This window comes from Bufo gargarizans, chromosome 11, assembly GCF_014858855.1.
Source record: "Bufo gargarizans isolate SCDJY-AF-19 chromosome 11, ASM1485885v1, whole genome shotgun sequence".
Classification (NCBI taxonomy): Eukaryota; Metazoa; Chordata; class Amphibia; order Anura; family Bufonidae; genus Bufo; species Bufo gargarizans.
In genome coordinates this window covers 36,113,540-36,129,165 of record NC_058090.1, presented here as the reverse complement: position 1 = coordinate 36,129,165, position 15,626 = coordinate 36,113,540, and the positions used below count along the sequence as shown (strand labels likewise).

The 15,626-nt window shown below is 48.2% G+C and overlaps 1 long non-coding RNA gene across 1 annotated transcript; it reads right to left on the bottom strand.

The window, feature by feature from the left end:
* Nucleotides 1–573: 573 nt before the first annotated feature.
* LOC122921239 lies at nucleotides 574–7,679 on the bottom strand. Its single transcript, XR_006387014.1, has 3 exons — nucleotides 7,458–7,679; nucleotides 7,264–7,363; nucleotides 574–836 (listed from the first exon to the last, which is right to left on the bottom strand). It is a non-coding gene; the product is annotated as an uncharacterized LOC122921239 (long non-coding RNA).
* Nucleotides 7,680–15,626: the final 7,947 nt, after the last annotated feature.

Sequence of the window (15,626 nt, the reverse complement as noted above, 5' to 3'; positions counted from 1 at the left end):
AAAAAAAATGCCGGATCCGGCATTTAGGCAAGTCTTTGGTTTTCTTGGCCGGAGAAATTCTTCTATTTCATGCAGCCCGACCCAAAATTGCGGCTACATTCCATGTGATGATATTGGCTGCAAAAATGTGTCTTCTAAGGTACTGGCTTAAACCTGCTACACCACAACGGAAAGAAGTCATCCAACATTCCACTAATTGTTTGTTATTGGAACGCACTGATGCCGAAGGGTGTAAATCAAAAATGACAACCCCTTTTTTTTTTGAAAATGAAAACCCTTTAAGATAGCTTTTTTTAAGAAATATTGGACACTATCCATTTATATACACCGAATGGTTTGCCAAACTGGAGACTTCAGACCCGTGGTACCAATTGCATTTGGAACAGACAAGAAACCAAAGTCAGAACATAGGTAGTGGAAATAAACCGTTTTAAGATGGCGAAGGGTTGGGAAGGGTTCTGTAAAGAGTTTATATCCGTGTAAAATGACTGATGTTGTTATGATGAAAACTTTAAATAAAAACATGTTTAAAATAAATAAATACCAAATAGTACAAAGGGTACACACCTCAAGTACGTGTAGCAAGCAGCGGGTATATACAGCATATGGACCCTGGTGGTCAGTGGTACGGGTGAATTTGGTGCCTTTTCACTACTCTTGTAAATTCGGGATACAGATTCTGGTGATGATTTAACGTAAGGCATCAGGTCCCTAGTGATCTAGGTTTCCTTCAGCATAATGGTCCCTGGTGGTCAGTGGTTCCAGCAGCATCTCTATCCCTGGTGGGCAATAGCACATTGAGCATCCCAGCTCCTGGTACCATCTCCGTCACATACCTGGTGAGAAACACAGAGATTAGCACATGGTCCCCAATACAGTATACAAGTTACGGTGAGTGGAATATTAAGGCTCTGCTTCCTGGTGGTCAAGATCCATGATTGGCACCTGGGGTTCCTGTACCTGGTTCTACCCATTATCATCTATGGAATAAGCCCAACGTGCATCATAATGCAGGAAGACGACTTAGTGATCGTGTGCAGGAGATCCGGATATGGCTCCCAGCGCTCCAGACATAACGGTGAAACAATCCGTACCCGGGCCCTGATGTGAGTTCAAGGGGTCACTTCAGTAAGTGGCATTTATCTTATAGAGAAAGTGAATACAAGGCACTTACTAATGTATTGTGATTGTCCATATTGCTTCCTTTGCTGGCTGGATTCATTTTTCCATCACATTATACACTACTCGTTTCCATGGTTACAGACCACCCAGTGGTGGTCGTGCTTGCCTAATATAGGAAAAAGCACCAGCCTATGTAAGTTCCCACGGTCCCGGCCACCAGAGAGGCTGACGCTATTTCCTATAGTGTCCAAGCACGACCACCATAGATGGATTGCAGGGTGGTCTGTAACCATGGAAACAAGCAGTGTATAATGCGATGGAAATATGAATCCAGCCAGCAAAGAAGGCAATATGGACAATCACAATACATTAGTAAGTGGGTTGTATTCACTTTCTCTACAGGATAAATGCCATTTGTTGAAGCGAGACAACCCCTTTATTAATCCAACCATAAAATCCATAAAACAAACAATAGTAGGCAGAAACCTAAAACTCGCGCACCATCCCCCCATGTGTTGCCCCAGGGCCACCAGGATAATTGCTATTTTTAAGCACAGAGCAACCATGTAAAGCTGGTTTGCACATGTTATGTTGTGTGCGCGCGGTCTGTGGAGGCTGCTAAGCAACTTCTGATTTCACAAAGTGCGGCTTAGACGGACTTGTTTATATGGGAATTAACCTAATCACAAACCGTGTGTGTCGGCCGCACCTCCGTGGTCCACCCCGGCTCCCCTGACCTGAACTAGTGATTTACCATACAGTCAGTTCCTATCTGATCGGGGTCTAACGTACTGCACTCACATCACCATGAGCACAGAATAAAGCCTCATTCACACGTCCGTGCTCAGATCCGTGAGCAGGTGGTCAGTGAGGCATCCGTGTTGGGTCCGTGTGTCAGTTTTTTTGCTGTCCATGTTTCACTGACACTCAACGAATCTCTTCTTAATGATCCCCATAGACTATAATGGGTGTGATGGATCCGTGAACACGGACAAAATAGAGCATGCACCTGTGCTAAAAAAAAACTGACCCACGGACCGTGCTAAAACACTGATGTGTGAACACACACATTAAAATGAATAGGGAAGTTTGCTGTCCGTGGGGAACACGTATAGCACACGTCCGTGAAACACTGAATTACGTGAAAACGTGAATGAGGCTTAAGAGATCCGTAATCAGATAGGAACTGACTGCATCATCAAATACCAAGTAGGGGGGTCAGTAACAAAATCCAGCTTTTTACGCCGGTCTTTGTTTCCCCTTTGCGCTGGTAAAGGATGCGCCTAATTTATGATGAGCCCTGTGCCTCGTGGTAAATTAGGCGCATACTCCTGCTGTGTGCGCCTTTCGCTTTGGTCTGCATGTGATCTGCATTTTTTGAGGATTGGATACGCATTCAAATCATTTCAATGGGTCCTCAAAAAATGCTGCCCACATCCGTTTGTCTATTTGTAGAGAAAACCACGCGCGCTCTTGAGAGTTTAGATATGCCAAGTGGATTCATTGTGAATCATACACTTCAAACTGGGACGTAGGTGCCAGCAACATTCGCAATAATAAGCACGTAAATGATTCTGCTGGTAAATTTACCAGATGCTGCCCCAGTCGGGCGGTAATTGCTCCGTTTCAATGAAAATAATGTTGCGCCGTGAGCCGTATGGGGAGTTGCGATGTTTCAGACGTTTCGGCCATGTGAGACCATTATCAGTAGATTGCTGATAGTGTAAAACATTAAGATGAGAATCTGAGGCATATGAATGCAAATCGGTGATGAAGAGACATTTAAACGAAATATGCAGATCGGACACAGATAGGTAACTCAAAATGGCTTATGAGAAAATGCCTGGATACAGGTAAGTCACGGAGTTTTGTTTTTTTGCGGATCCATTGTAACAATGCCTAAAACGGACAAGAATAGGACATGTTCTATTTTTTTTTGCGGGGCTACGGAACGGACATACTGATTGAATGGGTCTGCATCCCATCCGCAAAAAAAACGGAACGGACACGGAAACAAAATACGTTCAAGTGCATCTAGCCTTAGGCTACTTTCACACTTGCGTTCAGAACGGATCCGTCTGCATTATATTGTCAAAAAATTTCTAAGTGTGAAATTAGCCTGAACAGATCCGTCCAGACTTTACATTGAAAGTCAATGGGGGACGGATCCGTTTGAAGATTGAGCCATAGTGTGTCATCTTCAAGCGGATCCGTCCCCATTGACTTACATTGTAAGTCTGGACGGATCCGTTTGCCTCCGCACGGCCGGGCGGACACCCGAACGCTGCAAGCAGCGTTCAGGTGTCCGCCTGCTGAGCGGAGCAGAGGCTGAACGCCGCCAGACTGATGCAGTCTGAGCGGATCCGCGTCCACTCAGAATGCATTAGGGCTGGACGGAAGCGTTCGGGTCCGCTTGTGAGAGCCTTCAAACGGAGCTCACAAGCGGACAGCCGAACGCTAGTGTGAAAGTAGCCTTAGTCTGCGGGTTTTCCATGCAGGATCTGCACATGGTCATTGTTATCAAGGATGATTGTTATTTGCCGCAGTGCAAACCAAATTCCACTAGGATTCTTTTTCTGGAATATGTGAACAGGGTTAAAAAAAACTCACGTTAAGGCTACTTTCACACTAGCGTTCGGCTGTCCGCTCGTGAGCTCCGTTTGAAGGGGCTCACGAGCGGACCCGAATGCTTCCGTCCAGCCCTGATGCAGTCTGAATGGAGCGGATCCGCTCAGAATGCATCAGTCTGGCGGCGTTCAGCCTCCGCTCCGCTCAGCAGGCGGACACCTGAACGCTGCGGAGGCGTGCGGATCCGTCCAGACTTACAATGTAAGTTAATGGGGACGGATCCGTTTGAAGATGCCACAATATGGCTCAATCTTCAAGCGGATCCGTCCCCCATTGACTTTCAATGTAAAAGTCTGGACGGATCCGCTCAGGCCAATTTCACACTTAGCTTTTTTTTGCCAATATAATGCAGACGGATCCGTTCTGAACGGAGCCTCTGTCTGCATTATTATGATCGGATCCGTTCAGAACGGATCCGATCGAACGCTAGTGTGAAAGTAGCCTAAGGCTACTTTCACACTTGCGGCAGAGGAATCCAGCAGGCAGTTCCGTCGCCGGCAAAACGTATGCCAACTGATGGCATTTGTAAGCTTGATCAGGATCCTGATCCTTCTTACAAATGCATTGAAATGCCGGATCCGTCTTTCCAGGGTCATCCGGAAAAACGGATCCGGCATTAATACAGTTTTTCATTTCAGCAGTTTTAGAACATTGAAAATTAAAGGGAATGTGTCACCAAAATTCTATATGTCAGTTAAAACCAGATAACACACATTATCCCTTTTTTCTAACCTAAATTTTCTGGTTGCAGATTTTTTTTATTCTATTTCCTCAACATTTTTTATGGGGGCGGCCATCTTGCCTGAGCTGCTCTAAGCATTAAGAAAATTTCTTTACGGCAGCCCCCATGGGCCATAGACACAATGGTCTGGAGGGGACCTCATTGACTTCTATTGGAGAGTTTTCTGGGCACGCTGTGTGACCTGTGCAAGGAAAGAATATATAAAAGTTGACGATCACCTATTGTGAATGGTGGTCCCTGTCTTATCTATACACATAGGTGATATCATTACAGGCAGGATTAGACAGATGACAGATAAGAAGATAACTGCAGTGAATTGATCTGTATAGACTAAGTGCCTATTTTTAGGCCTAGTGGTTTTTGTTTAATTATAAATATTAACATGGAAAAAAGAAAAAAGAAAAAATTCTTTAAACATATGTTAAGCATAAAAACATGACAAACAATAGGTCCTTTTCTGATGACACATTCCCTTTAAAGGCAAAATCTTGTCCTTCTGTAGCAGTCAACGAAGAGAGATAAGGCTCCTATATACAGGTCCTTCTAAAAAAATTTGCATATTGTGATAAAGTTCATTATTTTCTGTAATGTACTGATAAACATTAGACTTTCATATGTTTTAGATTCATTACACACAACTGAAGTAGTTCAAGCCTTTTATTGTTTTAATATTGATGATTTTGGCCACAGCTCATGAAAACCCAAAATTCCTATCTAAAAAAATTAGCATATCATGAAAAGGTTCTCTAAACGAGCTATTAACCTAATCATCTGAATCAACTAATTAACTCTAAACACCTGCAAAAGATTCCTGGGGCTTTTAAAAACTCCCAGCCTGGTTCATTACTCCAAACCGCAATCATGGGTAAGACTGCCGACCTGACTGCTGTCCAGAAGGCCATCATTGACACCCTCAAGCAAGAGGGTAAGACACAGAAAGACATTTCTGAACGAATAGGCTGTTCCCAGAGTGCTGTATCAAGGCACCTCAGTGGGAAGTCTGTGGGAAGGAAAAAGTGTGGCAGAAAACGCTGCACAACGGGAAGAGGTGACCGGACCCTGAGGAAGATTGTGGAGAAGGACCGATTCCAGACCTTGGGGGACCTGCGGAAGCAGTGGACTGAGTCTGGAGTAGAAACATCCAGAGCCACCGTGTACAGGCGTGTGCAGGAAATGGGCTACAGGTGCCGCATTCCCCAGGTCAAGCCACTTTTGAACCAGAAACAGCGGCAGAAGCGCCTGACCTGGGCTACAGAGAAGCAGCACTGGACTGTTGCTCAGTGGTCCAAAGTACTTTTTTTGGATGAAAGCAAATTTTGCATGTCATTCGGAAATCAAGGTGCCAGAGTCTGGAGGAAGACTGGGGAGAGGGAAATGCCAAAATGCCTGAAGTCCAGTGTCAAGTACCCACAGTCAGTGATGGTCTGGGGTGCCATGTCAGCTGCTGGTGGTGGTCCACTGTGTTTTATCAAGGGCAGGGTCAATGCAGCTAGCTATCAGGAGATTTTGGAGCACTTCATGCTTCCATCTGCTGAAAAGCTTTATGGAGATGAAGATTTCATTTTTCAGCACGACCTGGCACCTGCTCACAGTGCCAACACCACTGGTAAATGGTTTACTGACCATGGTATTACTGGGCTCAATTGGCCTGCCAACTCTCCTGACCTGAACCCCATAGAGAATCTGTGGGATATTGGGAAGAGAAAGTTGAGAGACGCAAGACCCAACACTCTGGATGAGCTTAAGGCCGCTATCGAAGCATCCTGGGCCTCCATAACACCTCAGCAGTGCCACAGGCTGATTGCCTCCATGCCACGCCGCATTGAAGCAGTCATTTCTGCAAAAGGATTCCCGACCAAGTATTGAGTGCAGAACTGAACATAATTATTTGAAGGTTGACTTTTTTTGTATTAAAAACACTTTTCTTTTATTGGTCGGATGAAATATGCTAATTTTTTTAGATAGGAATTTGGGGTTTTCATGAGCTGTATGCCAAAATCATCAATATTAAAACAATAAAAGGCTTGAACTACTTCAGTTGGTGTGTAATGAATCTAAAATATATGAAAGTCTAATGTTTATCAGTACATTACAGAAAATAATGAACTTTATCACAATATGCTAATTTTCTGAGAAGGACCTGTAGATAGGTAATTCACCGTCAGTCTATTGCTGCTGTGAGGGCAAAGTGTTATTTGTTAGGCTACTTTCACACTAGCGTTCTGAACGGATCCGATCATAATAATGCAGACGGAGGCTCCGTTCAGTACGGATCCGTCTGCATTATTTTAGCATATAACAGCTGTGAAAATAGCCTCGTACGGATCCGTCCAGACTTTCAATGTAAAGTCAATGGGGGACGGATCCGCCTGAAGATTGAGCCATATTGTGGCATCTTCAAACGGATCCGTCCCCATTGACTTACATTGTAAGTCTGGACGGATCCGCACGGATCCGCACGGCCAGGCGGACACCCGAACGCTGCAAGCAGCGTTCAGCTGTCCGCCTGTCCGTGCGGAGGCGAGCGGAGGCTGAACGCCGCCAGACTGATGCAGTCTGAGCGGATCCGCTCCATTCAGACTGCATCAGGGCTGGAAGGCTGCGTTCGGGTCCGCTCGTGAGCCCCTTCAAACGGAGCTCACGAGCGGACCGACGAACGCCACTGTGAAAGTAGCCTTAGTATAATAGTAGATTAGTAGAAATAGGATAACACGACCACTCTTATTTTCTAAAACTAATTAAAGATGTCCACAGAAGAGCGTTGTTCTCACCAGTGTAATGTGTGATGCTCTAATTGAGTCATTCATCCTCTTCCCTTTCTGGCCGCAGTGATGGTCTGACCGAGAGGGTTAAACGAGGCTGTCTGCCGTGCTAAAAGTCCAAACAAAGAGGAAGTTAAAGAGAGATGACAGGAAGTAGAATACATGGAGTGACTTCAAAAAATTATATTCAGAAAACCGCCCACCTGTTTTTTGTCAAATTTTTTTTTACATAGAACAGTGATGCCCAACCTACGGCCCGCGGACCACATCCGGCCCGCAAAGCTGCGTCATGCGGCCCGTGCAGTGACCGAAGGTGGAACTTGCGCACAGCTGCAGAAGAGAGGCGCCTGCGCCACCATTCCTAATTATACTGTGGGGAAGTACTATTATTAGTTTTGCGGCGACTGAAGACCCCATCTCCCCACACCCGCCCGTACAGACCCCTCTGGACTCTCAGCGAGGCCTCAGAGAACGTCAAAAGAGAAGGTGAGGACGAGTCAGATGGGAGCAGGAGGTCTATGAAGGATGTGACTGGCGAGGTGTGGTGGAAGTGATTGGACCTGAGCCTATTTCTTAATATGTGATTACTATGTCTGATGCCAGTGTGAGAGGACTGCTAATATTGCAACACAAGGCACTTCTAGAGAAAGTTTCCTGCATTCCACTCCTTAGTCTTGCTATGCCCAAAGATGTGTCACCTTTACAGTAATGCCCAGATGTGCCCCCTTCATTGGGGTAATGCCCAGATGTGCCCCCTTCACAGGGGTAATGCTCAGATGTGCCCCCTTCACAGGGGTAATGCCCAGATATGCCCCCTTCGCATGGGTAATGCCCAGATATGCCCCCTTCGCAGGGGTAATGCCCAGATATGCCCCCTTCGCAGGGGTAATGCCCAGATATGCCCCCTTCGCAGGGGTAATGCCCAGATATTTGCCCCTTCACAGTAGTAATGCTCACACGTGCCCCCTCACAGTGTTTGCATTTCATTCTGGCAAAGCTACCTGGTTCTGGCCCGTGAAATTTATACCATGTCTAGTGCGGCCCTCAGACGAAAAATGGTTGGGCACCACTGACATAGAATATTCCCAAATAGGCTATTAATAGGTGATAACATTTTTTTTTTATTGCAGTGTCCCTTTAATGGTCAGGACTAAGCTTGGTCGGTTCTGTTATTAGATCCTTCTACAACAGGGATGCTCAACCTGCGTCCCTCCAGCTGTTGTAAAACTACAACTCCCACCATGCTCTGCTGTAGGCTGATAGCCAGTGGTGGATTATAATAGGGACGTTCGAGTTGGCAGCCCCGGGACTAGCATCGCTGGGGGGCGCAATGCCGACATACTGCGGCGGAGCACATAGTTCCCTGCCCTGCCGCCTATCACCGTCAGGGCAGGGCCTATGTGGTAATAAAAGCCCGGCACAGGCGTGCGTGATGACATCATCGCGCGCCTGTGTCGGGGCGCAGGGCTTTGATAGACGCGCACCTGCCTCACCATCACGGACACAGGTAAGTATTAGCCTTTAGTTGTTTTTTTTTTGTGTGTGCCAACTTTGGGGGGCAGATGAGGTCATATTACTGCAGGGACAGTGGGGGCAATGATTACATGGGGGGCAAATTACTTAATGGGGGGCAGTGTGGGAGAAATTGCTATATGGGGGCAGTGTGGGGGAAATTGCTATATGGGGGCACTGTGGGGAACATTGCTATTGGGGAGGCACTGTAGGGGCCTTTCTATTAGAGCTCGTTCACACGACCACTGACCCTCCGTTGCCGTATTGCGGCTCGCATTTGCGGATCCGTAATACACGGGCACTGTCCCGTCTGCATTCCCTTTCACTTCAATGGGTCTGCAAATCCGGAGATGCGGAACGGTGCAGAACTGAACACTACGGAAGCCCTACGGAGTGCTTCCGTGGGGTTCTGTTCCGTAAAAAGATAGAACTTGCTCTATCTTTTTGTGGAACAGACGAATGCAGACCCATTCAAGTTGAATGGGTCTGGATACATCCCGGCGGCCGTACGGAGGTTGCCCGTGCATTGGGGACTGCAAATTGCGGTCCCCAATGCACAGAACGGCCCACCTACGGCTGGGTGAATGAGCCCAAACAGGACATATTAGGGGACATTATTTTTGGGGACACTATTCATTATTACCTGCACAATATAGGATGTTAATATTACTGGGGGCTCTCTAGGGGACATTATAATTGCTGTAGACACTATAGGAATCTTTGGAATAGTTTATCAAACTGGTGTAAAATAGAACTGGCTTGGTTACCCATAGCAACCAAACAGATCTCACCTTTCATTTTTGACAGCTCCTTTGGAAAAGGAAAGGTGGAATCTGATTGGTTGCTATGGTTAACTAAGCCAGTTTTACTTTACATCAGTTTGATAAATGACCCCATTATGTCTACTGGGGTCACTATTTTTTCAGCAGTATAGTACCTGGGACATTGAGCACAGTGGGCACAGTATTGAGAGTGGCAGCAGGATGACACTGTGGGGACATCAGGGTGGGGAGGTTGATGCAAAAATTTAGAAATCTAACGTGTCTGTATTACAAACTCTGTAGAGACGCGGCTAAAATAATTAGTCATGGTGGTCTGGGTCAGACGCAGGAGAAGAGGATAGAGAAGGTCTACATGACAGGAGAGGTTACTAGATGTAAGAGGTATGTGGTGCTGTATTCTCCTCCAAGTCTTTTTTTGTTATAATCATATGTATTTTAAATTTGGTAAATTTGTAACAGCTGTAGGGATTTGCTCTGGTAGGCAGGGTAAGCGGACGCAGTACAGAGGCAAGAACACAGTAGTAAAGCCAAAAGTTCAGTGTTTATTCACACAAAAAAGCAATAAAGCAAAAACAACACTGTGCAGAGTCCTGGTGTTAATTCACACTACATATAGTCCACAGCACAAACGTGTCACCTGGCGGACTGTTTTGTCCAGGGCAATCCACAGCTGTCCACCGCAGGCTTTAGGGCTCCCGATTTTCATTACCAACTGGTAGGAACCCAAGAGCACAGTGCTTCACAGCTACACTATGAAAATGCAGGGTAATCCACACACAGCTGTGACTGCTGGCTGGGTTTTTATTCGCAGCCCAAAACCTGGCCTGGAACCTGGGGATCAGCCACCCACCCTGCTCTTTGGCTGCTCCCAATAAGAACCGGCCCGGATCGGCTTTACAGCCACACTAAGTAAAACTGTGTCAGCGAGCACTAGCTGCCGCTGACACACTAAATTACCGGTTCTTATCTCACCGAGGCCAGGAACCTCGGTGACATGTACCTTCTGTCAATGACGGACCCCTGCGCCTTCCTACATACCCCCCTCCTTTGTTCAACCCTGAGGGGGTGAACACACGCCAGACAGTGTACTCGGGACAGGGCATCCGCATTTCCCTGTAACCGGCCTGCCCTGTGTTCTACTGTAAACTTAAAGTTTTGTAGAGATAAGAACCACCTGGTGACCCGAGCATTCCTCTCTTTGGGCTGGCTCATCCACTTGAGAGGGGAGTGATCGGTCACCAGACGGAACTTCCTCCCCAACAGATAATAGCGGAGAGACTCGAGTGCCCACTTGATGGCCAGGCATTCTCTCTCCACTATACTGTACCGGGTCTCTGCTGGAGTGAGCTTACGGCTAAGGCTACTTTCACACTTGCGTTCACAGCCGTCTGAGACGGATCCGCTCATATAATGCAGACGGTGGATCCGTTCAGAACGGATCCGTCTGCATTATATTGTAAAACAAAATTCTAAGTGTGAAAGTAGCCTCAGACGGATCCGTCCAGACTTTACATTGAAAGTCAATGGGGGATGGATCCGTTTGAAAATTGAGCCATAGTGTGTCATATTCAAACGGATCCGTCCCCATTGACTTACATTGTAAGTCTGGACGGATCCGTTTGCCTCCGCACGGCCAGACGGACACCCGAACGCTGCAAGCAGCGTTCAGGTGTCCGCCTGCTGAGCGGAGGCCAAACGCTGCCAGACTGATGCATTCTGAGTGGATCCGCATCCACTCAGAATGCATTAGGGCTGGACGGAAGCGTTTGGGGCGGCTTGTGAGACCCTTTGAACGGAACTCACAAGCGGAGCCCCGAACGCTAGTGTGAAAGTAGCCTAAGGAAGACAACAGGATGCTCCTCCCCGTTGACTTCCTAAGACAGTACCGCACCGAGGCCTACTTCGGAGGCATCGGTCTGTACCACAAATTCCTTCTTGAAGTCGGGCCTCACCAAAACCGGGGACTCACACAGGGCCGACTTCAAAGCAGAGAAAGCCTCTTCTGCCTGGTCATTCCAGCGGACTATCACTGACTTCCGTCCCTTTAAGAGCCCTGTCAACGGAGCCGCTAAAGTGGCAAAATGGGGGACAAACCTCATATAATAGCCCACCATTCCCAGGAATGACTTTACTTGCTTAGTAGTGACAGGTCGGGGCCAATTCCGTATCGCCTCTATTTTGTTTACTTGGGGTTTGATGACTCCGCGCCCAATGACATACCCCAGGTATTTATTTCGTTTCCTCTAACCCTATCGCACATTTCTTTGGGTTAGCTGTTAGTCCCGCCTTTCGAAGGGAGTCCACTATGGCCTGTACTTTGGGCAGGTGACTTTCCCAGTCGGTACTGTGAATGAATATCGTCCAGGTAAGCCGAGGCGTACCGCCGATGTGGTCGAAGTACAATATCCATTAGACGTTGAAAAGTGGCGGGGGCGCCATGCAGGCCAAATGGTAACACCTTATATTGGTACAGCCCCTCTGGTGTGATGAAGGCAGTTTTGGTCTTTGGCAGCCTCAGTCAAGGGTACCTGCCAGTACCTTTTGGTGAGGTCCAAAACAGAAAAATACCTGGCTTGGCCCAACTTCTCAATTAGTTTATCTACCCGAGGTATGGGATATGCATCGAATTTAGATATTTGTTCAACTTCCTAAAATCGTTACAAAATCGTAATGTCCCATCTGGCTTAGGAATTAAGACTATAGGACTGGCCCACTCCCTTTTAGATTCCTCAATGACGTCTAGCCACAGCATGAGCTGCACGTCCTCAGGTACCCGGTATGGCTTTAACCAGACTTTTGCCTGAGGCTCAGTGAAAAGGTCATGTTGGATTGCGGAAGTGCGCCCAGGGAGGTCCAATAACACATCCGTGTTCCGACTAACGAACTCGCTGGTCTCCTAAGCCTGTTTAGAGGAGAGGCTGTCAGCAATTTTTATTGTGGCAACCGCTTCCCTTGCATCAGACAGAGGAACCGAAACCTCTTCCCAAAGCAAGCCCGGCCGCGGGTTGTCTTCCGTACAGGTGTCCCTCTCTTTCCAAGGTTTTAGTAAATTAACATGGTACACTGGCTCTGGCTTTCGCCTCCTTGACTGATGTACCTTATAATTTACCTCTCCAATTTTTTCCCGTACCTCGTAGGGACCCTGCCATCTAGCCAGGAACTTACTTCCACGGTCGGCACCAGAACCAAAACCCGATCACCTGGGTTAAAGATCCGGACCCGAGCCTGCCGCTCAGCGACTCTGGGCTCGCTGAGCGGCCTCCATATGCTCCCTGACAAGAGGGAAAACAGTCTCTATTCGCTGTTGCATCTTGGTAACATATTCAAGGATGCTTTTATGCGGAGTGGGTTGTTGTTCCCACGCCTCTTTGGCTACGTCCAACAAGCCACGAGGAGGTCTGCCATATAGCAATTCGAAGGGCGAGAACCCAGTAGAGGCCTGGGGCACTTCTCGCACCACGAACATAAGATAGGGCAGAAGAAGGTCCCAATCCTTCCCATCTTTGGACACCACCCTTTTTAACATGGTTTTTAGAGCATTAAACCTTTCCACCAGACCATCCGTTTATGGATGGTACACGGATGTCCGTAACTGTTTATTATGCAGCAACTTACAGAGTTCCCTCATGACCGTGGACATAAAAGGGGTCCCCTGGTCAGTCAGAACCTTTTTTGGAAGCCCCACTCGGGAGAACATCTCCATTAGCTCCTTAGCTATAGGTTTCGCCGATGTGTGTCGCAGTGGCACTGCCTCCGAGTACCGAGTGGCGTAATCAAGGACAACCAAGATGTGTTGGTGTCCCCTAGCAGACTTCGGTACTGGGCCTACTAGGTCCATAGCGATTCGCTCAAACGGTACCTTGATGATCGGGAGAGGTACCATGGGACCACGAAAAAGGTGCTGGGGGCTAGTTGCCTGGCAGGTCGGGCAAGACTTACAGAACTCGTCCACCTCTTTAAACACACTGGGTCAGTAAAACCGTTGTAGTATCCGGTCCTGTGTTTTCTGCATTCCCTGATGACCCCCGAGAACATACTGGTGGGCTAACTCTAACACGAGTTTGCGATAAGCCTGGGGCTCCACCAACTGTTCAATGGATTCACCTCGCAGCTGATTTACCCGATACAACATATCCTGATGAACCACAAAACGGGGGAACACCGACTCTGCCCCTGGTTGTTGTGGTTCACCATCTATTATTAGTACATTTTCCCAGGCTCGGGACAAGGTTGGATCCCGGTGTTGTGCAGTACCAAAATTATCCCCGGAGACATTGAGGTCTGCCAGCACAGGCCCCGGCGGCAAGTCCTCCATGTCTTCCACCATTACACTTAGCAGGGTTGTTTCCCCCTCTTCCACCGAAGTGGCGGTCACCCCTACCGCTGGCCCTTTGGACTCAGGGTTCTGGTCTCCCCCCTGAGCCGGGCCACTCTGCTAGGGTTACCCCTGTCTCATGGGTATTAGTCACTCTCGTAATCGGCCACAGTGCCGGGAAGTCTCTCCCTATTTTAAGTTTATAGCGTAGGTTGGTTGCGACAGCCACCTCGTGGGTCCACCTGCCGGAAACCGTGGACAGATGCACCATAGCAGTAGGGTAGTCTTTTAAGTCCCCATGTATACACATGAGTCCGACCTTACGGCCGATGTACTCAGCGGAGCATACCAGGGTCACCAGACTCCCTGAGGCCAAAAGAGCCTCCGCTGGAGTGTCTCCCACCTCCACCTGGCCCAGGTGGTTCAGAGACTCCGGAGCACCCACTGCACACAGTTTCCTGGCATACAATGATTGACGGAAGCCATAGTTCTTCTCCATGGGTTCCCCCTGATGTGGACAGTCAGCTCGAACATGGCCAGGCTCCCGACACCGCCAGCAGATTATTGGAGCGGGGTCCACAGGGGTTACCTCCCGGGCGGGTTTGGTGGGCACCTGTCGCCGGGTCCGGGTGGAGAGTTACAGGATTTGACTGCCCCCCTCTCAAAAGAACCCCCCTGCAAGTTCCGGGTCACCTCATAGCAATCCATCAAGTCGACCATCTCAAGCGCATTACCTGGAGAGACCTGGCCAATCCATTGCTGGAGAGGGGGTGGCAGAGCCCTCCAGAACATATCTGCTAACAACCGATGCAGTATAGCAGTGGGGCTCAGCACGTCAAGCTGCAGCCACTTTTGCAAAAGGTTGAGCAGGTTATAATACTGGGGTCTCACAGGCTCAGCCAGGTTGAACCCCCACTGATGCACCCGCTGGGCCCAGACCAGCACATTCACCCCCAGTCTTGCCAAAATCTCACCCTTTACCTTTGGGTAGTCGGTCTCTTGATCGTCCGGCAGTTCGAAATACACCCGCTGAGACTCTGATGCCAGGAAAGGAGCGATGACCTCAGCCCACTGGTCCTGGGGCAGCCTATCGCCAGGTAGGTTTCAATGTCAACTGTGGGTGTCATCCTAAGGATCGCTGCACGGACTGCTTTCCGGGCATCATGGACGATTGGGGTTGCTCCTGCTGTCTGCAAAGCCATCACGTGTTGTAGCAGCAACTGGTTGGTCACTTGCTGCTGCTTGTTAGCCTCTCGCTGGTGCAGGTTGGTCTCTCGCTGCTGCAAATTAGCCTCCTTGAGGGCCTTCACAACAGCCTCCATTTTGTTGTGTGACACAGGTTTGAATTTAGCTGGCTTGATAACTGACATACAACCGTGCCCAAAAATGCAAACCAAAAATATTTCGGCGTTCACGCTAGCCCTCACTGCGCTTGCCCGCTCCAAGCCACCAATTGTAGGGATTTGCTCTGGTAGGCAGGGTAAGCGGACGCAGTACAGAGGCAAGAACACAGTAATAAAGCAAAAGTTCCGTGTTTATTCGCACAAAAAAAGCAATAAAGCAATAACAACACTGTGCAGAGTACTGGTGTTAATTCACACTACATATAGTCCACAGCACAAACGTGTCACCTGGCGGACTGTTTTGTCCATGGCAATCCACAGCTGTCCACCGCAGGCTTTAGGGCGCCTGATTTTTACTGGTAGGAACCCAAGAGCACAGTGCTTCACAGCTCCACTATGAAAATGCAGGGTAATCCACAC